Genomic DNA, 27530 nt, shown 5'->3' with positions numbered 1-27530 from the left:
TTATATTTTTTAAAAATTATATTTTACAAATGCAGTGGTATAAAGAGAATATATTCGTATTATATACTAAAACATTTTCTTCAACCTAAAAGTCCATTTTTTTCCTTCTGGTTTTAAAAGAAATTAAAACATCTTCATGGACCTCCACAAATACTGTGGGTCATCGTCCCTATGCCTGCAGTAACGTACCTTTGCCTTTCATCTCACTTCTCTATGCTCTGTTCCCACCACATAATATGCCCAGGCCTTTTCTGACCTAAACTATAATGTTCCCACTACCCAAAATGCCATTTTTCCTGCTCTTCGGTGAAGTCTATAGACTATTAAATGATGTGCTCTGCATCCCCAAAACTTAACTCGTACATGTTTCAGCATCATATTTTATCTGTTAACCTGTGTGTCTCCCCAACCAAGCCAGAGGCTGACTTCATTTGTTCCAAGAGCAAGATCAGGTTTATTTAACTCATTTTGTATAGCACTAATCCCCAACAGTGTTATGAGCAGACAGTTTTCATATCTACATATATTGTACTCAATAGCACATTCCCATTCAAATGTTACCAAAATCTAAGCAATAATCATCTCGTCTTTCTACCATACTACAATAAATGAAACAGTAAATATAGTATGAACGTAGAGGCAATATTATTTTCCCTCTCATATCTAGCCAAATTACTGAGAATAAAGTAATCATTTTTTGTTTATCTCACCCATCTAGGGGAAATAATGAACAACATAGACTGATGAACAAGAACAGACCCAGAAACAAGGAGGCATGGATCAGACTGTCAGGCCTCAGGGGGAGGGTAGGGGAGAATGGGGGTAAAGGGGAGCGATAAACCAAAGGACTTGTGTGCAAGCATATGAGCCTAACCAGCGGTTAAGGACAGCAGGGGGGTGGGGGCATGTGTGGGGAGGGGTGTGGGATGGGAATGGGGGGATGAGGACAAATATGTGATACCTTAATCAATAAATAAATTTAAAAAAAATAAAATAAAAATAAAAAAACTGCTGGGAAAAAAAAAAAGAAAATACAAAGTAATCTAAAGCACATTAGCGGTTACCTGGTGCTAGGGCAGGGGGGAAAACAGACTACAAAGTGCAATCTTTGGGGGATGGTAAGAATATTCTGCTTGAAAAGGTGACACTACAATTGTATTTATCTCTAATGGGCCTCTGGCTGGACTTTGGATTTGGTTGGGGTCAAGGCCAGGTTGTTCATAAGTTGAATTCATTCTGATGTTTGAGCCCTGTCTGTCCACTGGAGCCCTAGAGGTCAGTATGCTGTCTATTTGGCATCCCAACTAACAATTATGAGTAGGCTACAGGGAAGACTGTCAATATTTTGTGTGGCAAGAAAAGCCATTCTGTCTTTGTACTTTGGATGCTGAAATCTTCCTGTGTAACACAGCCAAATCTAGATAAATATGAGTGTTTTCTTTTTTAAAAATTATTTTCAATGCCTATAAAAATACTTCCTTCTATAGTAAATTTATGACCCATATTGACCCTTGTCTGTAAAAGACATATTTAGAATAATACGTGGAAAAAAGTAAAACAGGTTTTTTTTTAGTTAAAAAAAAAAAAAAGAAAGAAAATGTTTTGTATGCTAGCTGTGGTGGGGGCTTTCACAAGCACTACAAATTATAAAAATTTATCAAATTGTACAGCTTAAAACATATGCAATTTGTACCTTAACTAAGTCCATGTTTTAAAAGGCAGGAACATAATATAAAGCTGAACAAGAACAGGACAACATCGTTCAGGTGAATTTTTCATGCATGTTGTAAACAAATTATAGAAAGAGATATTTTACTGAGTTACAGAATCTCGTGCCTAATCTATACTCCTCTTAAATGCAGGTTTTATGGATGAATATAAATTTTCCCTTAAGTTTTGTTGGCAGGAATTTTTTAAGACCTTCTCTGTCTATCTAAACAACCCAAGAATCACATAACATTCATTTTTCAGTAGCAATAATGTATTTATCTGCACTGGAGAAGTCTAAATGCCTTATCTTTACCCTGGAACAAAGTTCAGGGACTAATTCTGGGTATGCATGTGTTTGGCTTCTGTTTATCTAAGTGTCAAAATAAACTAAAATACACAACACAGGAACTTTGCAGTAATGGAACGCATAACTGAATAACTAAAGCAATAGTATCCCTTTCCTAGAACACAAATTTCTCAGGGCAAGCACAATTGAGATTTCAAAGTATCACTACAATTCTATTATGAAAATTACAAAGGAGAGTGTCTTAACCTAATAAAAAAATGTCCATATAAAATTTGGTGTAAACTCAAATTTCTAAATTCAATTATAATAAATCAAGTAAGGATGTTCCTTATTTTCTAATCTTTCAAAAATGAAATAATTATCCCTTAATGTATTTATTTCTACATCCAGATTACAACAGATTAAACGATCATTCTGCAGAGTATTCTGATAATATCAAGGAGAGAGCAGAGTGAGAAGATTACAGTCTTCATAAGATGCTTCTTTGGGATGTTTCTAAATTCTATGCTTGTCAGGAGTCCCTGAAACCAGCCCAGAGTTGGCGATTCACTGGGAAGACCCTCAGCACATCATTGTGCTCACAGCTATGACTTATTACAGCAAAATAATAACAAACTAAAATCAGCAAAGGGAAAAGCCGTATGAGGTTATGTCAAGGAAACCAAGTATAAGCTTCCAGGAGATTTTTCTCCATGGAGCCCTACAGAATGCACTTAACTCATCCAGCACTAAATTGTGACAACACATGTAAAATGTTTTCTAACTAAGGAAGTTCATTAGAGACTCAGTATCCCAAGTTTTTATTGGGGGGCTGGTCATGTAGGCATTTCTCTGCCTAGCACATACAAAAATTTCAGACTTTCGGAAGAAAAGGAGGTGCTCAAAATAAATCATATTGTTTGTACAAACAGTTCAGGCATAGTAAACAACCCTTATCGGTTTTGAAATGGTGGGAATGCTCCCAAAATCCATTTTCTCAGATGCCAGCCAAGGGCCAATCTTGTAAGCAGATCTTTCTAAGGATAGCAAGCCTGCTATGTTAACTCTATCATGAATACATACCTAAAGAGAAAGGCAACCAAAAGCTGATTAAAACAAACAAAAACCCCTATACACAACGACAACTCTCAGCTGACAAAGTATGTCAGGTAATCCAAGCTCTCCCAAACAGTGATGAGATAGATTGCTCTCCCCTAATTCAGAGCAACATCAAACCGTAGTTAAGTCAGGCCCAAACCTCCGAGAGACTTATATATCCTGAGGCCTGACTCTTTAGTGGCAATTAGTCACTAAAGAGTCAGTCAAATATTTATGAAGTTACTAGTGGCCTGGTGCACAAAATTCGTGCACATTAAAAAGGAATTAATTAGAGGAAATATTTTAATATTGCTATTTGCCCTTTCTCTATAATAGAAGTGTCAGAGATGAAAGAAAATTAGTAAAATGTATATGAAAATCTCCCTCCTTCAGAGTCTGGGGTGCACCGCGGCACCCAGAGTCAAGTCCCTGCCCACCGCGTGCGCCTCGAAATCATGCGAGACCCAGACCTGGCTGGCCCCACCCCCATCAAGCCCCGCGGGGTGGGGGCGCAGCCTCAGGTCCCCCGGCCCGGTGCCAGGCGGGGGGTGCAGCCTCAGGTACCCCATCAAGCCCCGCCGGGCGGGGGGGCACGGCCTCAGGTCGCCCAGTGCCAGGGGCATGGCCTCATGTCCCATGGCCCAGCCTCAGGTCCCCTGGCCTCAGGTCCCCCAGCCCCGGCGCAAGGGCACGGGGGCATGACAACCATTTGCATATTAGCTCTTTATTATATAGGACTTGAAGCCCAGTGCACAAAATTCATGCACGGGGGGGGGGGGGCAGTCACTCAGCCCGGCCTGCACCCTCTCACAATCCAGGACCCCTTTGGGAAAGTCTGACTGCCAGTTTACTGCGGGATCGGGCCTAAATCGGCAGTTGGATATCCTTCTCACTATCCAGGACCGCTGGCTCCTAACTACTCACCTGCCTGCCTGCCTGATCGCCCCTAACCACTCTCCTGCCTGACTGATCACCCCTAACCACTCGCCTGCCTGCCTGATCACCCCTAACCCCTCTGCCTGCCTGCCTGATGGCCCCTAACTTCTTGCCTGCCCACCTGACCACCCCGAACTGCTCGCCTGCCTGCTTGATCACCCCTAACCACCTCTGCCTCGGCCCCTGCCGCGGCGGCTTTGTCTGGAAGGATGTCCAGAAGGTCATTCGGCTGTCTGATCTAATTAGCATATTACACTTTTATTATTATAGATATGCCAGGAACTATCCTAAACCTGGAGATATGATGGTAATAAGATGCAGTTTATATACATAACAAAATAGACAGTGACCCAGTCTCAAAGTTTTTACGTTCTAGTAATAGAAAGAGACAAGTTATAACACTGTGTGGGAATTGGGAGTGAGTCTCCCACAGTACCACCCTGGCAGGCAGATTATTTTGGCTGAAAACAATTAAAGTCCAACAAACTCAGGAAGAGTTTGTTGGACTTTACCTCTCTCTTTCCTTCTTAAAGAGAGTCAGATAGAAAAATCTGCTTTAAGAAAGGAACCTTAGCATAATCACCACAGCATATTCACTTTAGCACACATGAATTAAGTATGATAGACTGTAAAGTCCTATGCAAATATCTGTTCACTGGATTCCCCTCTATCCCATTGTTTCTGAGTTGGCTACTTTCCCACCAACCTGTGAATTGTCTACTGCCCCTTTCAAATCTCGAATCTCTTCCCTACTTTTCTCCTTTGTCCAAAGTAACACATATACCTCTTTTTGCCTCACTGTCTTTGGAATTTAATGCTTAAATGAATGCCCCGTGCACATGTATTAAAATTGTATTTTCTCCTATTAGTTTGCTATATGTCACTTAAATTATTTGACTAGCCAGAGGAACTAAAGGGTAAGGGATAAGTTTCCTGGCCCTGAAAATTGTAAACAAATAAATATATAAAAATTTCATGGGAAGGCTTTGGATGATTCAGTTTTTCTCTCATGTTACAATCAGTGGTCATTCTCAGTAGCTACTCTTACAAGAAAAGTAAATTTTAGAATATCCTAAAAATATTCTTTATCTACATAATTAGCCACAGCTTTCCTAGAGAGTAACTTGGCGTTTTATATAAAAATTTTTAAATATGGATGCTCTTAAGCCCCCAAATTGCCTTTCAAGATTTTTTTTTTTTAATTCTTCACCCGAGGATATTATTTTTTATTGATTCTTAGAGAGAGAGGAGGTGGGGGGAGGGAGAAGGAGAGAGAGGGGAAGGAGAAGGAGGAGGAGGAGTTGTTGTTGTTTGATCAGTTGCATCCTCTATGCATCTGGACCGAAAATCAAACCCACAACCTGGGTATGTGCCTTAACCGGGAATCAAACTGTGTGACCTCCTAGTTCATAGGTCAACACTCAGTCACTAAGCCACGCCAGCAGAGCATGCCTTTAAGGCATCTGGCATCATACATTCCTTCTTGTCTTTTAACCTTAATTTTTAGTCTTGATTTTCTTATCTCTCTGGCCACTTCCTTTTTTTTTTTTTTTTTTTTTTTTACATATTTTTATTGATTTTAGAGAAGAAGGGAGAGGGAGAGAGAGATAGAAACATCAATGATGAGAATCACTGATTGGCTGCCTCCTGCACATCCCCTACTGGAGATTGAGCCTGCAACCCAGGCATGTGCCCTTGACCAGTATCGAACCTGGGATCCTTCAGTCTGCAAGCTGACGCTCTGTCCACTGGGCCAAATCAGCCAGAGCTCTCTCTGGCCACTTCTTTTTTTTTTTTTTTTTTTTTTACTGGGAATCGGGGACTTTTATTTTTATTTTATTCTTTTAACTTTCAATTTTTTTAATTTAATAAATCTTTATTGTTCAGATTATTACAGTTGTTCCTCTTTATTCCCCCCATAGCTCCCCTCCACCTGGTTCCCATCCCACCCTCTTCCCTTACCTCCCTCCCACTGTCCTCATCCATAGGTGAATGATTTTTTTGTCCAGTCTCTTCCAGCACCCCCCACACCTCTTTACCCCTGAGAGTTGTCAGTTCACTCCCTTTCTATGCCCCTGATTCTATTATATTCACCAGTTTATTCTGTACATCAAATTTTTAATTCACTTGATTTTCAGATTCACTTGTTGATAGATATGTATTTGTTGTTCACAATTTTTATCTTTACCTTCTTCTTCTTCTTCCTCTTCTTAGAGAATACCTTTCAGCATCTCAATGTCAGCTTGGCTGGGTAGAGTACCCTTGGTTGTAGGTTCTTGCTATTCATCACTTTGACTATTTTTTGCCACTCCCGTCTGGCCTGCATAGTTTCTGTTGAGAAATCAGCTCATAATCGTATGGGTGTTCCCTTGTAGGTAATTAACTGTTTTTCTCTTGCTGCTTTTAATATTCTTTGTCTTTTGCTCTTGGCATTTTACTTATGATGTGTCTTGGTGTGGTCCTCTTTGGATTCCTTTTGTTTGGGGTTCTGTGCGCTTCCTAGACTTGTAAGTCTATTTCTTTCACCAGGTGGGGGAAGTTTTCAGTCATTATTTCTTCAAATAGGTTTTCAGTATCTTGCTCGCTCTCTTCTTCTGGCACCACTATAATTCTGATGTTGGTACGCTTGAAGTTGCCCCAGAGGCTTCTTACACTATCTTCAAATTTTTGGATTTTTTTTTTCTTTTAGTTTTTCCAGTTGAGTGATTTTTGCTTTTTTGTATTTCAAATCTTTGACTTGATTCTTGCATTCCTCTAGTTTGCTGTTGGGTGTCTGTATAATATTTTTTATTTCAGTCAGTGTATGTTTAATTTCTAGTTGGTCCTTTTCCATATCCTCGAGGGTCTCTCTCGTATCCTCAAGGGTCTCGCTAAATTTATCGGCCTTTTCTAGGAAATTCTTGAAAAACCTTGTAACTGTGGTTTTGAACTCTATCTCCAGTCATTTGTTTTCCTCCATTTCTTTGGTTTTTTATCTATTTCTTTGTCTCCCCATTTTTGCTGCTTCCCTGAGTTGGTAGGGTAGCTTTGTGTGCTAGTTGTCCTATATGGGCCGGTGGCTCGGCCTCCCCAGTTACCTGAGGTGGACACTCTTGGTGCACCCCTTTGTGAACTGTGTGTTCAGCCTTATTGTAGTTAAGTCTTGATTGTTGTTGGTATCAGTGGGAGGAGTTGACCTCCAGGCCAACTGGCTGTGAGGATCAGCTGTGTCTACAGGGTGGAGCCTACAGGGTGGAGCCTACAGCCTTGGCTTCCCGTCAGCCCCACCCTATGAGGTTCCTGGGTCTCAGTGTCCCTTGGTACTAGCTGCAAGCACCTCTGAAAGGCGCCCTGGAGTTTCGCCCACTGCCAAACAGTCTAGTCTCTCCCCCAATGAATCTGGATTCCCAGATTCTCGCCTGGAACTGGGGTTCAGTGCAGTTGGAACTGGGGTTCAGCACAGTCCGGAGCTTTTGTCTCCTTCCCGCTAGGGCAATCCAGCGGCACAGTCAACAGTCCGTCCTCTGCGCGCCAACTCTGCCTTTCGCCGCTCCCCTGAGTTTCCGCCTTAGAGCCCAGATTCCCCCAGTATGAGCCTGGGTCCCCAGGGTCTCGCCCGGAACTGGGGTTCAGTGCAGTCGGAACTGGGGTTAGCGCAGTCTGGAGCTTTTGTCTCCTTCCTGCTAGGGCAATCCAGCAGCACAGTCAACAGTCCGTCCTCTGCACGCGTTCACGTGCACGCCTCCGGAGCTCTGCCTTTCGCCGCTCCCCTGAGTTTCGGCCTTACAGCCCAGATTCCCCCAGTATGAGCCTGGGTCCCCAGGGTCTGGCCCGGAACTGGGGTTCAGTGCAGTCGGAACTGGGGTTCAGTGCAGTCCGGAGCTTTTATCTCCTTCCCGCTAGAGAATGCCAGCCAGGCAGTCAGCCACCCCGTCCTCTCCGGCTCTGTCCTCTCCGCACGCCCGCGCCCGTGTCTCCGTACCTCAGGCTTTTACAGCTCCTCTGATTTTCCTTGTGGTTTTCTCTTTCCTTCTAGTTGTAGAAATTCCAGTCAGTCAGCTTTCCTGTGGTTCTGGATGATGTCCGTTTTGTCTTTTAGTTGTATTTTTGGCATTGTTGTGGGAGGCTGCAGTTTAGGTGTTTACCTATGCCGCCATCTTGGTTTCTCTCTCTGGCCATTTCTTAATCTGTTTTTCAAGCTCCTACACCAACTCTATGAACTTCCTAAATGTTGGTAATTTCCAGGATTCTACTCAGAGTTGTTTTTATTTACTCTACATTTCATCCCCTGAACAACTCCCTAGCTGTTCACTAATGACTTACAAATCTCAAACTTAAACCTTTTTCCTAAACTCCAGATTAGTATATTAAATAACTGTTCAGTTGTTTTATTTTTGTTTGTTTGTTTGTTTGTTTTAATATTTTTATTGATTTCAGAGAGGAAGGGAGAGAAACATCAATGATGAGAGAGAATCACTGATCGGCTACCTCCTGCACACACCCTCTACTGGGGATTGAGCCTGCAACCTAGGCATGTGCCCTTGACCAGAATCAAACCTGGGACCCTTCAGTCAACAGGCTGACACTCTATCCACTGAGCCAAACCGGCTAGGGCTGTTCAGATGTGTTAACTTGGTAATTCACAACCACTTTACACTCAGAATTTTCCACAATGAATTAAGCATTTTCCCTCTCTCTCCATTTTTAAATGGAGGCAAGGGAGTGGGGGACCAGGGAGCCAGAGCGGGGAGGTGTGAAAAGTTCATAGGAAGGATGGTAACTGCCAGGCAGTACAGGGTTAAGGTTAAGAGCATAGACTTTAGAGCTAGATTGCATGGATTTAAATCTCGGCTCCTCAGTTACTAGTTGTGTGACCTTATAGTTTTAGCAGTATATGTTTCTCAAAGCAAAAGTTAAGCCAAATATTATAATACTAGATGCCTGGGGTGCACGAATTTGTGCACCAGTGGGATCCCTTGGCCTGACCTGCGGGATTAGGCCAAAACTGGCTCTCTGACATCCCCCGAGGGGTCCCGGATTGTGAGAGGGTGCAGGCCAGGCCAAGGGACCCCAGAGGTGCACAATCGGGGCTGGGAAGAAACACGGGAGGTTGGCCAGCCGGGGAGGGACTGCAGGAGGGCTCCAGGGCGTGTGTAGCCCATCTCACTCAGTCCCAATTGGCCAGACCCCAACAGCAAGCTAACCTACAGGTTAGAGCATCTACCCCCTGGTGGTCAGTGCATGTCATAACAACTGGTTGACCGGTCAACTGTCTGCCCCCTGGTGGTCAGTGCACGTCATAGTGAGTGGTTGAGCAGCCTTAGCATATCATTAGCATATTACGCTTTGATTGGTTGAACGGCAGACCAGTTGACTGGACATTTATCATACTAGGCTTTTATTATATAGGATGACATCATTAGTCTCTACTTCTATCTATTCTCTCATTTTCCCCCTGAAATTCTCATTTTCTTGAAAATCAATCTAGAGATGTTCCTGTCACCTACTCCTTATGATTTCATTTCCACCAGGTATCACCTTCACAAAAATGACAACATCCAATGAAAAAAATTACACTTAATAGCCCTAAAGAACCTGGAGGTCCAATAAAGATAACATTTACACATACACCTTGCTTGCCTCCAATCCAGCAAAGCAACACTTTTAAACATCCTAGACAGCTGCTACCTTACCAACTGGCAGATGGTTATATAATTTCAACCTCATTGGGCTATAGAATATGGTCAGGTCAAACTTCAAAGTAACAAAGTACAATGAACAGTTAAGAATCACTTTATCATTTTAATTTAAGAAAAACAGATATTCTACTGCCTTTAGTATGTTTTAAATTAAAGTGAAAACTTGCAAAGCAAATGCCAACACTCTCTGATAAAATTACTTTAAATTACAATCTGAGAAACATGTACATATCTGTTACACATTAGATATCATCTAATCTAGTATCACATTAGATTTAAAATTATAAAATTACAAAATGAATAGTCAACACAGACTATAATTACAGAAAGAATAAGAGAGGCCATGATTTATAGTCAATTAATGCTAATGCAGGGTTTTTCTATCTCAGCATTTCTGGTCTTTTGAGCCAGATAATTCTTTGTTGTGGTGGTTTGTCCTGCATCTTGTAGAATGTTTGGCAGCATCCATAGCTTCTATTCAATAAATAAATGTCAATAGCATACCCTAATTGTTACAACCGAAAAATGTCTCCAAATACTGCCAAATGTCCTAGGTACAAAAATCACCCCTGGTTTAGTACCAAGGACTGTGCTAATAAAATGAAACATCATGATAACAACTTCAAATAACTGGTAAGAAATAAGTCATTACCTTATATTAGGTATTACTTTCTACTTATATGTGAATATGGAGAACACTTGTGGGTCTGAAAATTAAGAGTATTTTAAACTATAAAATGAAAACAAATCCTAAAGGAATTTTCTGAATGCATTAAGTCCTTAAGAAGCCATCTCTTCCTGGAAGGAAGGGGAAGGAAACTAATATTTTTTATATAAAATCTACTATCCTATACTATACTACATCATGCTAATTATTTTATATTATCATCTTTAATTATTAAAAACCTACAGTGATAAATATACATAATACTTATAAATAAATAGGATACTTCTGAAAGGATGTAAGAAAGTGGTAACAATAATTACCTTGAAATATGAAGACAAAGAATAAGAGATTTGGAGTAGGAAAAAAAGTCACTTGCCGAAACCGGTTTGGCTCAGTGGATAGAGCGTCGGCCTTCGGACTCAAGGGTCCCAGGTTCGATTCCGGTCAAGGGCATGTACCTTGGTTGCGGGTACATCCCCAGTAGGGGGTGTGCAAGAGGCAGCTGATCGATGTTTCTCTCTCATCGATGTTTCTAACTCTCTATCCCTCTCTCTTCCTCTCTATAAAAAAATCAATAAAATATATTTTTTAAAAAAAAAAGTCACTGAAAATTAGTAACCCTAAAGCCCTTGTTAGGTACCTGCTTAAGTAACACATTATCAATCTCATTCTATAATGCAATTAACTTAGCTCATTAAACAACTCTTGAAAATCCATATATTCAAAGTCCAAAATATACAAAAAAGAGGAAACAGTCCCTCCCTCTGCTTAAGAAATGTATAATCTAATGGCAAAGACAATCATGAAAACAGTGAATCACAAAATAAAAAGAATTTAACAATTATTTTAACAAATTTGAATACTAACTGTGGTGAATCCCCCCAAATGCAGTGTATCCCCCAAAATGCAGTAAAACCCCCACTGTGACTGTATTTGGAAATAGGGCTTTTAGGATAAAGTTACATGAGATCATAAGGGTAGGGTCCTAATCCAATAGCATTGTTGGTCTTATAAGAAGAGGAAGAATGATTCCTCTTTCTAGCCCCACATACCAAGGAAAGACCACGGCGGCACACAGTGAGCAGAGAGCCCTCACCAGAACCTGACCATGCTGGCACCCGGTCTCAGACTTCAATCCTCCAGAACTGTGGAAAAATAAGTTTCTGTTGTTTAAGCCACCCAGTCTATGGTACTTTGTTATGTAATTCTGTATTAAGCAGATCAATACAAATACATGTCAGAAACTGACATTAGGGACTAGAGTTAAAGGATACTCATCCTGAGTACAAGAAAAAAATTCTGCTTTTAAGGATTCCACTCTCTAATAGGTAAGAGTACAATGTGATAAATGCTCTCCTAGAAGCAAAAAAATAAAAAATAGAGAACTTAGACAAGCCTCATATTGCCTCATCCTTCTAGGGAATATCAAGGACTATTTTTTAATGTCCACATCACAGAAATACTGTTTAAAATGAATTGTAATAGATAAGGAAGGATTCCCAAAGGCAGACCAGGAGAGAAGGAACTTCTAAGCAAGAGGAAAATTCCAAAAGCAAAAACTTGGAGAGAACTCGTTAAGTTCTAGTAACCATAAATAGTCCAATATTGCTAGAATGTAGACCAGGGAAGGGGAAGTAGTAGGAAATGATGCTGAAAATGTAAGCAGGAACCAGATGATGGATGTGCCATGATAAGGAGTCTGATCTTCATTTTGTGGGCCACAGGGAACCACTGAGGAATTTTAAGCAGGGGAATAAAATGAACAGCTTTGTATTTGGCAGAGTATGAAAAAGAGATTGGGGGAGGGAAAGAAGAGAGGCATTGTACCAGTTAGAAAGCTATTGCTGCAATAATCCAGACAGAAAAATGATAAAGGGAGGAACAGAGAGAAATAAGGAGAAGAGAATGATTAGAGAAGTATTTATGGGGCCAAATGAATTTTGCACAGGCTTTGAAGTCACACACACAATTTAACATTTAACCTTACCCTCTTTGAATTTTAGTTTCCTTACCTGTATAATGGGAATTTAAAAAGTCCCTAAGGGTTACTGTAAGAGTTAAGAAAATAACTTCTGTATACCACATATACTATTGTGTTTAATAATGATAGAATTACCTTGGTTTGTAGTTGGATGTTCTGCTGAAAACAGGAGTAAAAATTAAGAGAATAATCAAGAACCAAAGATCACCCCTGTGTTTGTGGCCTAGGCTATAGGGTAAGTAGTCGTGTTAATAATTTAGCCAGGAAATAAAGAAAGAATAGTTTTGGAAGGAAAAGTGCCATGACAGAAGTAAAATGCTATAGGCACAAACAAAAACTTATAGCTAAGGCGTGAGGAAAGATGGAGGATTTGTGATGAACCCAAAAAATAGCCAAATAGCCAAGAGGTAAAAAGGCATCCTGGTCGGTTAGTTCAATTGGTTAGAGCAGTGGTCGGCAAACTGCAGCTCGCGAGCCACATGCAGCTCTTTGGCCCCTTGAGTGTGGCTCTTCCACAAAATACCACGGCCTGGGCAAGTCTATTTTGAAGAAGTGGCATTAGAAGAAGTTTAAGTTTAAAAAATTTGGCTCTCAAAAGAAATTCCAATCGTTGTACTATTGATATTTGGCTCTACGTTGACTAATGAGTTTGCCAACCACTGGGTTAGAGCATTGTTTGGATATGCCAAGGTTGCAGGTTTGATCCCTGGTCAGGGCACATACAAGAATCAACCAATGAATGCATAACTAAGTGGAACAACAAATCAATGTTTCTCTCTTTTCTTCTCTCTCCCTCTCTCTCTCTCTCTCTCTCTCTCTCTCTCCTCCCTCTCTCTCCTCCCCCTTCCTTCCTTTCTCTGTAAAATCCATCAATAATAAAAAATTTTAAGAGATGGAGAGAAACATAAGCATAAAGAATAAAAATGGCAATAAATAAGTACCTATCACTAAAAAGAGGTACAAAGGCATTCAAGAACATTATGAAAAGAAAACCACCAGAATAAGAATAATAAATCATTAAATTCTGATGAACTATAGAGAGTGTGAGGGGTGTGTATGTGTTAGGGAAGGACTAACAGGAAAAGGTAAGGTTAGTAAGGTGGAATGTTATACTCTATCCTAAACTTTGGACTTAAGATAGGAGGCTGCTATACATTGAGTGGCCAGATTATTATGATCTCAGTGTATATCCTATGTAATAAAAGGCTAATATGCAAATTGTCCCCTCGACCAGGAGTTCAACCAGCAGGCAGGCCGGCCGGCCAACCGCCCATGTCCCCTCCACCTGGCCAGACCAGACCCATGCACGAACTCATGCACCGGGCCTCTAATACACACACACACACACACACACTGATACTGAGTGGCCGGATTATTATGCATTCAGAGATCATAATAATCTGGCCACTCAGTGTAGTTCTTGATGTAAAAGTGACATTGCAGCCCTAAACGGTTTGGCTCGGTGGGTAGAGCATTGGCCTGTGGACTGAGGGGTCCCAGGTTCGATTCCAGTCAAGGGCATGTACCTTGGTTGTGGGCACATCCCCAGTAGGGGGTGTGCAAGAGGCAGCTGACTGATGTTTCTCTCTCATCGATATTTCTAACTCTCTATCCCTCTCCCTTCCTCTCTGTAAAAAGTCAATAAAAAATATATTTTAAAAAAAAGTAACACTGCAATTATACCTACGGCAGATTAGACTGCTTAAAATATGGAAGAACTATAGTGGGAATAAATAGATGATAGGTGAAGCAATAATAAAAGGTATGTCGTATAATGATGCAGTTGAGCCATAAAAAAATTCTTAACTGGAGAGGTGCTATGAAAATGGAAATAAAGTTACAAATGAAGAGAAGAAATGAAACTATCCCAGAGAAATGATAATATAGGAATGAAAAAATTTCAAGCCTCAGGAGGTAATGAAACCTTGTTATAGGCCTCTAGCTAGAAGTTCTTTCTTTTTTACTTCACTTCATTTTGGGAGTACAAAAGTATTACATGCTCACTAAAAACTTCCATTGCAGAAATACGTAACATCCAATTAATCATCAAGTGCAATGAATTTTACCTCCAAAATACCTCTAGATTTTATATATGTGTATATATATACACACACACACACACACACACACACACACACACACACACACATATATATACACCAAAATACCTCTAGATTATATATATATATATACCTCTAGATTTTATATGTGTGTGTGTGTATATATATATGTGTGTGTGTGTGTGTATATGTATATATGTGTGTGTGTGTGTGTGTGTGTGTGTGTGTGTGTGTATATATATATATATATATATCAATCTCTATCCAATGCGCCATCCTAGTTTTGGCTATCCTCATCTTTTGCCTGAACAACTTTGATTGTCTATTTACTTATTTTTCCACATCCTCTCATAACCAAGTCTCTATATGGCAACCATAGTAATTGCACTTTTTTAAATAGATAATAAAAATACATAATAATTTAAAGGTATACCAGGACATATACTTAAGACTCCCCTCATCCCAGTCTCGAAGTCATTTATTTCCTTTGCATGAGTCAAAATAAACTAGGTTATGTGCATTAACAATCCAAAAATGAAAAAATACACATAAGAACATTTTGAATACTATAAAATGCTACTAAAATTCAAAGTGATAATCTTTAATCTCAGCAAAGTTCCCCAGAATATAATAGATATTTTTATGACTTCAAATAAAATGAGACATGCATTCTAAGCTAAAAGGAAGAAAACTCATCCAATTTGCATAAAGCCAATAGGAAGGCAGCACTGTTACAAATTAGCCATTTCAAAATTAGGTTAGTATATAATGGAGAAGCCTGAAATATGCTGGAGTCCATTTCCACAGACATTTAAATAACACTATAACAAGTAGAAGATGTTGGCTCACTATGGAGACTGACTATTCAGAAAACTATCATTTGCATACCCAGGCAGGCTCCAACAAAATTCTATTCTAAAGCTGGAGATAACGAACGGTGTTAAACAGAAACGTGCCAACAAAGAGCAATTTTAGTGCATACAACATTAAATCATCAGGTTTGTATGGAACCACAAAAGACCCCAAAGCCAAAGCAATCCTGAGAAAAAAGAACAAAGCTGGAGGTATCATACTTCCTGACTTCAAATTATATTGCAGAGCTATAACAATTAAAACAGCATGGTACTGACACACAGGCCAATGGAACAAAATTGAGAGCCCAGAAATAAAACTGCATGTATATGGGCAAATAAATTTTTTATTTTTATTTAATCTCACCTGAGGATACTTTTCCATTGATTTTTAGAGAGTGGAAGAGAGAGGGAAAGACAGAGAGAGAAATATTGATGTGAGAGAAACACATCAATTGGTTGCCTCCTGCACGCGCCCCAACCAGGGCTGGGGCCAGGGAGGAACCTACAACCGAGGTATGTGCCCTTGACCGGAATCGAACCCTGGACCCTTCGGTCCAAAGGATGACGCTCTATTCACTGAGCCAAATAATTTTAAACTAAGAAACCAAAAACACACAATGAAGAAAAGAAAACCTCTTCAATAAATGGTGCTGGGAAAATTGGAAAACCACATGCAAAAAAATGAAACTAGATTAGTTTGTCCCCATGTACAAAAATTAATTCAAAATAGATCAAAGACATAAATATAAGATCTAAAACAATAAATAACATAGAAGAAAACATAGGTACTAAACTATGGACCTTGGCTTTGGGAACATTTTATGAATCTGACCCCAAAGGCAAGGGAAGTAAAGGCAAAAATAAATGAATGGGACTATATCAAACTAAAAAGCTTCTGTACAGCAAAAGAAACTGATAACAGCCCTAACCCGTTTGGCTCAGTGGATAGAGCGTCAGCCTGTGGACTGAAAGGTCCCAGGTTCAATTTCAGTCAAGGGCATATACCTTGGTTGCAGGCACATCCCCAGTGGGAGGTGTGCAGAAAGGCAGCTGATCGATGTTTCTAACTCTCTATCCCTCTTCCTTCCTCTCTGTAAAAAATCAATAAAAATTTTTTTGAAAAAAATTTTTTAAAAAAAGAAACTGATAACAAAACAAAAAGGCAACCAACCAAATGGGAGATATTTGCAAACAGCTCCAACAAGGGATTAATATCCAAAATATATAAAAAACTCATAACTCAACACCAAACAATCTAATTTTAAAAATGGGCCGAGGACCTGAACAGAAACCTCTTCCAAGTAGACAGACAAATGGCCAACAGATATATGAAAAGATGTTCAATTTCACCAGGTATTAGGGAAATGGCAAATAAAAACAACAATGAGATACTATGCCACACCTGTTAGAATGACTATTATCAATAAGACAGGTAAGAACAAGTATTGGAGAAGTTTTGGAGAAAAAGGAACCCTCATTCACTGCTGGTGGGAATGTAAACTGGTACAGCCACTATGGAAACCAGTATGGCAGTTCCTCAGAATTTTAAGAATATGAGTTACCATATGACCCAGCAATCCCTCTTTTGGGTATGTACCCGAAAAACTCAAAAACATTTATTCTCAAAGATATATGCACCCCTATGTTCATTACGCGTTATTCGTGGTGGCCAAGATATGGAGACAACAAAAGTGTCCTTCAATAAAGTATCAGATAAAGATGTGGTACATATACACTATGGAATACTATTCAGCCATAAGAAAAGATGAAATATTGCCATTTGTAACAATATGGATGGACCTTTAGAATATTATGCTAAGCAAAATAAGTCAGTCTGAAAAAGCTCACTCATATAAGGCTATAAAACTGAAACTCATAGACACAGACAACAGTATGGTGATTATCAGAGTGAAGGGGGTTGGGGGGCAGAAAAGGGAAAAGGGGGACAAATATATGGTGGTGGAAGACGATTTGACTGGGTGCTGGGCACACAATGCAATAAACAAATCACGTATCACAGAAATGTACACTTGAAACCTATATGGTCTTATTAACTAATGTCCCCCCAATAAATGTAATAAAAATAAATAAGTTAATAAAGCTAAAGCCAAAGGTATTAGATAGAAAGGTGCCAACATAGAGGAATTTTAGTACATATAACACTAAATTAGTAATGCATAAATTATGGAGTAATAGTTATACTCTAATGACCTTTGGGCCCATAGTCTAATGTGAAGAGTTCTAAGTTGCTGACCATAAACAGTATTTGTCATCTGTGATATTGATGGGGTTGGGACATGCTACTCCAAAATATGGTACCTTGGCATATTGAACATTTTAAGCTGAAAAAATTTTAGAAGTGGCAGGTGTAGAAAGGACTCTCTGACTTGCCCCTTATCCCGGAAGCAGATCATAAGACCCTCATGTGAGAGGTACCCTCCCTTTAGTAAAGGAGCATCTTATCTCTACAAACAGAGGAACACCAAGAGGAATCCATATAGGCCTTTGCTATGTTTCCCTCAAGTTATTACATTTAGCTCTTTCCTTTTGTCCTATCACATTTTTTCTACAACTTTCTACTCTTCTATCAAACCTTCTTTGGGCCTTCATTTCCTTACGAAGGCTCATGTTTCATGTTAAATAAGTTTGTACGCTTTTCTTGTTTATCTGTTTTTTGTTACAGAGCGCAAGCAGAGAACCTAGAAAAATAGAAGGAAAAGATTTTTCCTTCCCTACAATATAATTCTATGTTTGCAACATGTGACAGATCCTCAATCTAAAATTTCAAGTTGAACTGAAAAAAAGACTATGTAAACAAAGACAAGCGAAAAGGAAGTATACTTAGATTTCAATATCTATAATGATTCTTGCATCAAACAGAAACTGGTAAATCAGTAACAGTTGGAAACACCAAGATTTATAAGATTTAGCACACAAAAAAAATATTTTCTTTCCATCACCATTTATCCCCACTATGCCCTCTTCCACCTCTACCACTGCCCATCCCTGAAATTACCATACTAGTGACCATGTCTGTGAGTTCTCTCTTTTTTTTTTTCTTTTAAAATCCTATATAATAAAAGGCCAGCAACCATAAAGACCAGAATGACTGCTGGACCAGTTGCTATGAGGTGCATTGACCACCTCTCGGTCCCTCCCCCTCGGCCCACAGGCTCCAATCGCAGCATGGCGAATGGAAACTGGGAGGGTGGCAGTGGGGTGGGACTGTGGACTGGCGAGCGGGCGGAAGATGGCCCTGATCTCAGGCTAGGTCTAAGGACCCTACCCCTGCACGATTTCATGCGCTGGACCTTTAATCTTAACTATAATGGGAAGACAACTCTCATGTTGTGCACAAAGTTTTTCAAAGGCTTTTATTTTAGCCATCCTAAAATGACAAAGATGTAACACAAAAGCATCTATATATGTGTACAAGTACAAGAGAAGCCATCTATAAAGTTTGACATGCCAAGTAGAGTCTTAAAATGTCTGATATACTGATTTAATTCTTTTTGTTGTTGTTGTTTTCAGGTTAAACTTAAATTTCAAAAATTTCTGACACATACGTTTCTCTGAGAAATTTCTTGACTGGCCTTTATTACACTCAGAGTACAGAAATGTATATTCAGGCCCGGCTGGTATGGCTCAGTGGTTGAACATCGACTATAAATCAGGAGGTTGTGGTTCAATTCCCAGTTAGGGCACATGCCCAGGTTGCAGACTCAGTCTCCTGTGGGGAGCAGGCAGGAGGCAGCTAATCAATGATTTTCTCATCACTGATGTTTCTGTCTCTCTCTCTCCCTTCCTCTTTGAAATCAATTTTTTTAAAAAGTACATATATTTTAAAAAGAAATGTATATTCATCTTTTCTAAGCAAAACCTTTCTATTTTGATCAACATATTCCACAGAAGTTCCCTACAGCTTGCTCTCTCCTCTATCTTATTTTAAAACTTTTCTTACAGCTTGAGTCTCCATCTTATCCTGTAATCTCTACACCAGCAAGTTAAAGATTCCCAATTTCCCCCCACAACCTCAAACCATTCCACCTATAGAACCTAGTTACTAATCTCATCTCTCTCATTTACATGGCTCAAACATCTAGATGTACTTTCTTCTCAACCATTTGCTTTCCGTACTCTAATATACTACCTCTCCTCTCTAGGTTGAAAATACTCTCTATTCACAACTATGATATTTTTATTTCCATCATTCATTCTCCACTTATTGACTGGAATTCTATTTAAAAAGAGCTGTCCCTCAATGTTGCTATGAACCTAAAACTGCTCTAAAATATGAATTTTGTGTGTGTTTTTTTTAAATAAAAAGAGCTGTTCCTCCATTGTATTCTTATGATAGTATGGACTCATAGATATTTTATTATATGGATTTTGATCCAAAGCTGGCATTACATATTTCATCCCAGCTCTGGACAGTACAAGTGCTTTCAATCTGGCTATATCCTTCTAACATACCCTCATCATTACTTTCTGGTACCATTAAATATTCCAGGTTCTTTATTCCCCTGCCTCAGACGTGGGACAAATCATTTCTCCAGGGTTCCTTTTACTGGACAATGTTATTTAGAAACCAAGATCTGGGCAGCAGTGTATTCACTGATGCTGTAGTATTGTTACCTCTCATGGGGAGATTTAAAAACCAAGGTCTTATTATCCACAATATTTTTATTTATTTGTTCAATAAAAGTATATATTAAAGTAAAATTGCTAATAACAATTCAGAAATGCTAACCCATGCCTCTTTCAGAAAGAAACTTAGGCTAGTTCTTTACTTCTTGACCCCCTTCGGTGTTATTATATTATTCATTTATAGGACAATTTGGTTCATTTGTTATTATTTATATATTTTTTTAGTTCTCTTCACATCCTGTTTGATCTGAATGACTTATTTATTTTTTGAATCTCACATCCGTTTTAATGAACATTTAAGAAGAGTACTTTGTTTCTTTGACTAATGAATGGGAATAGGAAGAAAACTCATTATCTCCTTGACAAAGAAACACTCATACTGTTCCTGATATTAATGAATCAATTCAAGACATTCCAGACATGTCTAGACACAGGACACTCCATCCCCAGTATCCTAAAATAAAAATATAATACAAAGTAGATAAAGAGATATATAAAAAAGAAACAACAAAAAAACTTATATAACCATTGTTTGATGTCTTACCCTGTGTTTCCAAGATAGTTGAAGTGGAATGTGAAATAAAAACATGGGTAGACTTCCTATTTCCTTGTAGGTCCTACGCCCTATTTCCTGCTTCTTTCAAATCTCAAAGATAGACTGATTAGCGCCTAAAAATCCTAATATAATTAATACTAAATGTCTAAAAGAATCTAAATGTTTATTTTAAAAACACTTGTTGCATGCATCTGCTGTCCCTGGCAGTGATAATTATTTTACATACATTTATCTAATTAAATGAGAGCATTTGGGAAGACCCATTAATTCTGCTATGGTTCAAATTGATTTGTTTTCTCCCTAGATTTTATACACTATTATGCCAGTACAATCAACATCAAGTAATAATGAAAAGCTAACAGCAAAGATTTATCAAAACCCATATTTTATGAGAAGCAATTGAACCTACTGGTGCAGACGGGTGAATATTGGATAGTTAGAGCTAAGAAGAAACCATAATACATGGTTTCTGTGAGGAAATGAGCATATGAAATTATTTTGCCACCTAAAACTGCAAAGCTTTTAAAAAGTACTTAATAGAAGGTATTTTATAACCCACAAACTTTTGGACATCAAGACCCAGCCATTAGATCTTTTAGCATTTTACTCATCATCCCAAATATTATTATAGTCAAGGGTTATACTTTATTTTTATACAATAGACTAATTTTTTTCTCAATCAATCCTCTAAGTTTTCCTTATGAAATTCTGAGTTAAAAGAATCCACTGTCCCGGGTCCGGGTGAGGCCGCGGGCCCCTGGATCCGGGTGAGCCTGGGTCCCGGGTCCGGGCGAGGCCGTGGGCCCCTGGATCCGGGTGAGCCTGGCCCCGGGTCCGGGTGAGGCCGTGGGCCCCTGGCCCCGGGTCCGGGTGAGTCCGTGGGCCCCTGGATCCGGGTGAGCCTGGCCCCGGGTCCGGGTGAGGCCGCGGGCCCCTGGATCCAGGTGAGCCTGGGTCCCGGGTCCGGGTGAGGCCGCGGGCCCCTGGATCCGGGTGAGCCTGGGTCCAGGGTCCGGGCGAGGCCGTGGGCCCCTGGATCCGGGTGAGCCTGGCCCCGGGTCCGGGTGAGGCCGTGGGCCCCTGGCCCCGGGTCCGGGTGAGTCCGTGGGCCCCTGGATCCGGGTGAGCCTGGCCCCGGGTCCGGGTGAGTCCGTGGGCCCCTGGATCCGGGTGAGCCTGGCCCCGGGTCCGGGCGAGGCCGCGGGCCCCTGGATCCGGGTGAGCCTGGCCCCGGGTCCGGGCGAGGCCGCGGGCCCCTGGATCCGGGTGAGCCTGGCCCCGGGTCCGGGCGAGGCCGCGGTCCCCTGGATCCGGGTGAGCCTGGGTCCCGGGTCCGGGCGAGGCCGCGGTCCCCTGGATCCGGGTGAGCCTGGGTCCCGGGTCCGGGTGAGGCCGTGGGCCCCTGGCCCCGGGTCCGGGTGAGTCCGTGGGCCCCTGGATCCGGGTGAGCCTGGCCCCGGGTCCGGGTGAGTCCGTGGGCCCCTGGATCCGGGTGAGCCTGGCCCCGGGTCCGGGTGAGGCCGCGGGCCCCTGGATCCGGGGGAGCCTGGGTCCCGGGTCCGGGTGAGGCCGCGGGCCCCTGGATCCGGGTGAGCCTGGCCCCGGGTCCGGGTGAGGCCGCGGGCCCCTGGATCCGGGTGAGCCTGGCCCCGGGTCCGGGTGAGGCCGCGGGCCCCTGGATCCGGGTGAGCCTGGGTCCCGGGTCCGGGTGAGGCCGCGGGCCCCTGGATCCGGGTGAGCCTGGTCCCGGGTCCGGGTGAGGCCGTGGGCCCCTGGATCCGGGTGGGCCTGGCCCCGGGTCCGGGTGAGTCCGTGGGCCCCTGGATCCGGGTGGGCCTGGTCCCGGGTCAGGGTGAGGCCGTGGGCCCCTGGATCCGGGTGGGCCTGGGTCCCGGGTCAGGGTGAGGCCGTGGGCCCCTGGATCCGGGTGGGCCTGGGTCCCGGGTCCGGGTGAGGCCGTGGGCACCTGGATCCGGGTGAGCCTGGGTCCCGGGTCCGGGTGAGGCCGTGGGCCCCTGGATCCGGGTGAGCCTGGCCCCGGGTCCGGGTGAGGCCGTGGGCCCCTGGATCCGGGTGAGCCTGGGTCCCGGGTCCGGGTGAGGCCGCGGGCCCCTGGATCCGGGTGAGCCTGGCCCCGGGTCCGGGTGAGTCCGTGGGCCCCTGGATCCGGGTGAGCCTGGTCCCGGGTCAGGGTGAGGCCGTGGGCCCCTGGATCCGGGTGGGCCTGGGTCCCGGGTCAGGGTGAGGCCGTGGGCCCCTGGATCCGGGTGGGCCTGGGTCCCGGGTCCGGGTGAGGCCGTGGGCCCCTGGATCCGGGTGAGCCTGGCCCCGGGTCCGGGTGAGGCCGCGGGCCCCTGGATCCGGGTGAGCCTGGTCCCGGGTCCGGGTGAGGCCGTGGGCCCCTGGATCCGGGTGGGCCTGGCCCCGGGTCCGGGTGAGTCCGTGGGCCCCTGGATCCGGGTGGGCCTGGTCCCGGGTCAGGGTGAGGCCGTGGGCCCCTGGATCCGGGTGGGCCTGGGTCCCGGGTCAGGGTGAGGCCGTGGGCCCCTGGATCCGGGTGGGCCTGGGTCCCGGGTCCGGGTGAGGCCGTGGGCACCTGGATCCGGGTGAGCCTGGGTCCCGGGTCCGGGTGAGGCCGTGGGCCCCTGGATCCGGGTGAGCCTGGCCCCGGGTCCGGGTGAGGCCGTGGGCCCCTGGATCCGGGTGAGCCTGGGTCCCGGGTCCGGGTGAGGCCGCGGGCCCCTGGATCCGGGTGAGCCTGGCCCCGGGTCCGGGTGAGTCCGTGGGCCCCTGGATCCGGGTGAGCCTGGTCCCGGGTCAGGGTGAGGCCGTGGGCCCCTGGATCCGGGTGGGCCTGGGTCCCGGGTCAGGGTGAGGCCGTGGGCCCCTGGATCCGGGTGGGCCTGGGTCCCGGGTCCGGGTGAGGCCGTGGGCCCCTGGATCCGGGTGAGCCTGGCCCCGGGTCGGGGAGAGGCCGTGGGCCCCTGGATCCGGGTGAAGCAGTGCCCCTGGGTCTGGCCGAGACCAAACCAGAGGGAGTCGGACCTGCATTACCACCATTTGTCCACCATCCAGAGCTGAGGGGTCAGTGCCGACATGTTCTCATAGGGAACTGGTGGACATTGATATTGGGTCTCAAAAGAACTGTTGGTCCAGAAAGAAACTCACTACAGACTGATTCATTTGCCTGTCAGCATAACTATTATTGCTCGTCGCACATTCAATTCTTATAAGTATATCTCTAGTGACACATGATTTCGCTCATCTAGGGGAAATGATGAACAACATAGACTGATGAACAGGAACAGAACCAGAAACAAGGAGGCATCGATCGGACTGTCGGGCCTCAGAGGGAGGATAGGGGAGGGTGGGGGGAGGGGGGAGAGATCAACCAAAGGTCTTGTGTGCATGCATATGAGCCTAACCAATGCTTAGGTTCAACGGAGGGTTGGGGCATCCAAGGGGAGGGGTGTGGGATGGGAATGGGGGGATGAGGACAAATATGTGACACCTTAATCAATAAAGAAATTAAAAAAAAAAAAAAAAGGAAACATGGGAAAAAAAATAAATAAAAAAAATAAATAAAACAAAAAAAAAAAAAAAAAAAAAAAAGAATCCACTAGTTGCCCTAGCTGGTTTGGCTTAGTGGATAGAGTGTCGGCCCATGTTCTGAAGGGTCCAGGATTTGATTCCTGTGAAGGGCATGATCCCAGGGGCACATGTGGAAGGAAACCAATAGATGTGTCTCTCTCACATCAATGTTTCTCTCTCCCTCTCCCTTCTACTCTCTCTAAAAATAAATGAAAAAACATCAGGTGAGGATTAACACAAAAAAAAACACTAGTTGTACAACTCCAGTGTATAATATTTACACAGAATATAATGTAAAAACAGTATTAAGAAGTACCTGAACTGGGGGCATGGGTGGGCTGAAGAGGGTTAATGGGGGAAAAGGGGGACATGTGTAATACTTTCAACAATAAAGAATTTTTTTTAATATATATATATATATTTTTTTTTATTGATTTTTTTACAGAGAGGAAGGGAGAGGGATAGAGAGCTAGAAACACCGATGAGAAACATCGATCAGCTGCCTCTTGCACACCCCCTACTGGGGATGTGCCTGCAACCAAGGTACATGCCCTTGACTGGAATCGAATCTGGGAACCTTGAGTCCGCAGGCTGACGCTCTATCCACTGAGCCAAACCAGTTAGGGCAAGAATTTTTTTTTTTAAGTGCCTGAACTAGCCCAGCGGACATGGCTCAGTGGTTGAGCATCGACCTATGAACCAGTAGGTCATGGTTCAATTCCCAGTAAGGGCATATGCCTGGGATGCGGGCTTGATCCCCAGTGTGGGGCATGCAGGAGACAGCCAATCAATTATTTTCTCTCATCACTGATGTTTCTATCTCTTTCCCTCTCCCTTCCTCTCTAAAATCAATAAAAATATATGGGGGGGGGGGGGGGGGGGGGCGGGGAATAAGTACCTGAACTAGACTGATCAAATATAAGCATGGAAAACGATGATTGAACAGGACTGCTCAGGTATACTAACCCACACCACATCTACTACCAATATCAATTACAATATCACCACACCTCTAAGTTTATTAGACCATTCTTGCCATCCCTGCATAGCAGCCAAGGCACAATAGTAATAAAGTGAAATACTTGAATTACCAAGTCACAACCCCTAACATGTACTAAACTCCAAGTTGGAATGACACCACAATCCAAAAAGTCTGCCAATCTCCGCACAGAGGTTTATTTATTCATTGATGCTTTGTATGATCTCCCCTTAAAACGAGGGTCAAACCATGATGGATTAGTTAGCTGTAGCTAGAGTGCAATTTTAACTTGCTAAAAATATTCCACACTCATGAAATTATGTTCATGTCCCAGAAAACAGAACAGTAAGTCTCCTGTTCTGGACTGGTTTTATATTCCTATTAAACAATTTTATTCTGTGCAAATGGTTAATAGCATATAATCAATTTCCTCAACTCATTGGTTACAACATGGGGTCCTTATAATGATGATCCACAAAAAAAAAAAAAAAAAAGACTAGCAAGGATCCTTAGAAAAACAACAGTCTCTTCCCCAGCCACAAATATAAAGAAAATTATATTAATTCCCATCCTGGGAGAGGGTGCTCACAATCCCAAGAGACTACAGAAGGCAATGTGTCCTAAGAAACATGAACAACCAAAGAACCCTATCATAATCTTTGTTACTTCTGTTACTTGCAGGACTCTTTGGGTTCATCTACTTTGGGACTTTCTGTGCTTCCCAGACTTGTATGTCTATTTCCTTTCCAAGATTCGGGAAATTTTCAGTCATTATTTCTTCAACTAGGTTTTCAATCCTTGCACTTTCTCTTCTCCTTCTGGTACCCTGGTGATGTGAATGTTGATAAACAATGTTGTCCCAGAGGCCCTTTAAAATCTCATTTTCTAAAAATTCTATTATCTTTCTGTGTTTTCTATTACCTTGTCTTCCAGATAGCTGATTTGATCTGTTGCTTCATCTAATCAACTACTGACTCCCTCCTTCTTCATTTCTAACTGGTTCTTTTTTACGTGTTCTATCTCTTTGTTGAACTTCTAAGTTCATCTATTCTTCCTCTAAGTTCATTAAGATCCTTTTAACCAGTGTTTTGAACTCTGTATCTGGTAGACTGCTTGTCTCCATTTCATTTCATTCTTTTTCTAGATTTCTGTCTTATTCTTTTTTTATTATTATTATTGATATTTAGAGAGAGAGGAAGGGAGAGATAGAAACATCAATGATGAGAATCATTGATTGGCTGCCTCCTATATGCCCCCCACTGGGGATCAAGCCCACAACCCAGGCATGTGCCCTTGACCAGAATCGAACCTGGGACCTTTCAGCCCGCAGGCCAATGCTCTCTCCACTGAGCCAAACTAGCTAGGGCTTGTCTTGTACTTTCATTTGGGGCATGTTCTTTGTCTCCTGATTATGGTCCACTCCCTGTGTTTATTTCTCCTGGTCTTGACAGAATGGCCTTATGGAGAAGTCTCCTGTGCAGCCCAGTGGCACAGTCTCCCTGATCACCTGAGATGGATCCTCCAGGAGTGTCCCTTGTGTGGGTTCTGTGCCCTTCCGTTATAATTGGGCCTCCATTGATGTTTGCATGTCAGTGGGTGAGGTTGACCCTCTAGGTGGCTGCTGTGAGGGCTGGCCAATACAATGGATGAACTGTTTTATGGGGAGTAATCTCACAAAGAAGGAGTCGCTTAGTGGGGCTCTGGTGACAGCCAAGTCCACTTTTGGGTGTGTTACTTGTGGAGCTGGTTGGGTGGTGCTCTGGTGTAGTCTGAAGCAGGCCCTGGGTGTGTTGGGCCTATAGCCCCTGGGAGGGGCTCTGATGAAAGCCAAAATCAGCAGTCACTTGTGTGGGGCTTGGGATCACTTGGTAGGAGCTACAAAGTAATATATGATTGGTTGCCACCTGTGCTGGACTCGGAGATACTGTGAACTGAGGCCAGCTTCCACTTATGCTGGGCTTGGGACCTTTGGAGAGTACCATGATGTGAGATGAGGCCAGCAGCCACTTGTGCTGGGTTTGTGGCCCCTTAGTTAAAACCACGTTCCAGGCTAAGACTGACTGCCATTTATGCCAGGCTTGGAGCCGCCTAATGGGAGTTACAATGCAAGTTGAGACCAGTCACTATTTGTGTTGGGCTTGGGGCCACTTAGCAAGATCAACAAGGCACACTGAGGCAGGCTGCCACTTGTTTGGTGTTTGTGGACCTTTGAGAGACTTAGGGAAAGTCCAAACAGTGAGCCAAGGCATGCCTGCTTGTGTAGAGGAGACCCTGAGAGCTCTATTAGAGCTGAGGGAGTCGGGGTCTCAGGGAATCACCAGGACGGGCTAAAGAGTATTAATCAGGTTAATGAAGAAGCAAAGATTTGGTGTCCACCTCCACCTGGCAAGCTGGTTGGGGGGAGGGCTCAAAAAAGGAACAATGGCCCCTCTAGCCCTCAATTTAATTCCTCCCCTATATCACTTTAGTATGTCCCTAACACTTTAA

At 43.0% G+C, this 27530-nt stretch overlaps 1 protein-coding gene across 1 annotated transcript in view; it reads right to left on the bottom strand.

Moving 5' to 3' along the window:
- BMPR2 (bone morphogenetic protein receptor type 2) overlaps positions 1-27530 on the bottom strand; it is a 104513-nt gene that overhangs the window by 53973 nt on the left and 23010 nt on the right. The window lies entirely within an intron of this gene.

Source organism: Cnephaeus nilssonii (genome assembly GCF_951640355.1).
Source record: "Cnephaeus nilssonii genome assembly, chromosome: 10".
Lineage (NCBI taxonomy): Eukaryota > Metazoa > Chordata > Mammalia > Chiroptera > Vespertilionidae > Cnephaeus > Cnephaeus nilssonii.
The sequence above is the reverse complement of the archived record's forward strand: the minus strand, read 5'-3'. Positions and strand labels throughout refer to the sequence as shown.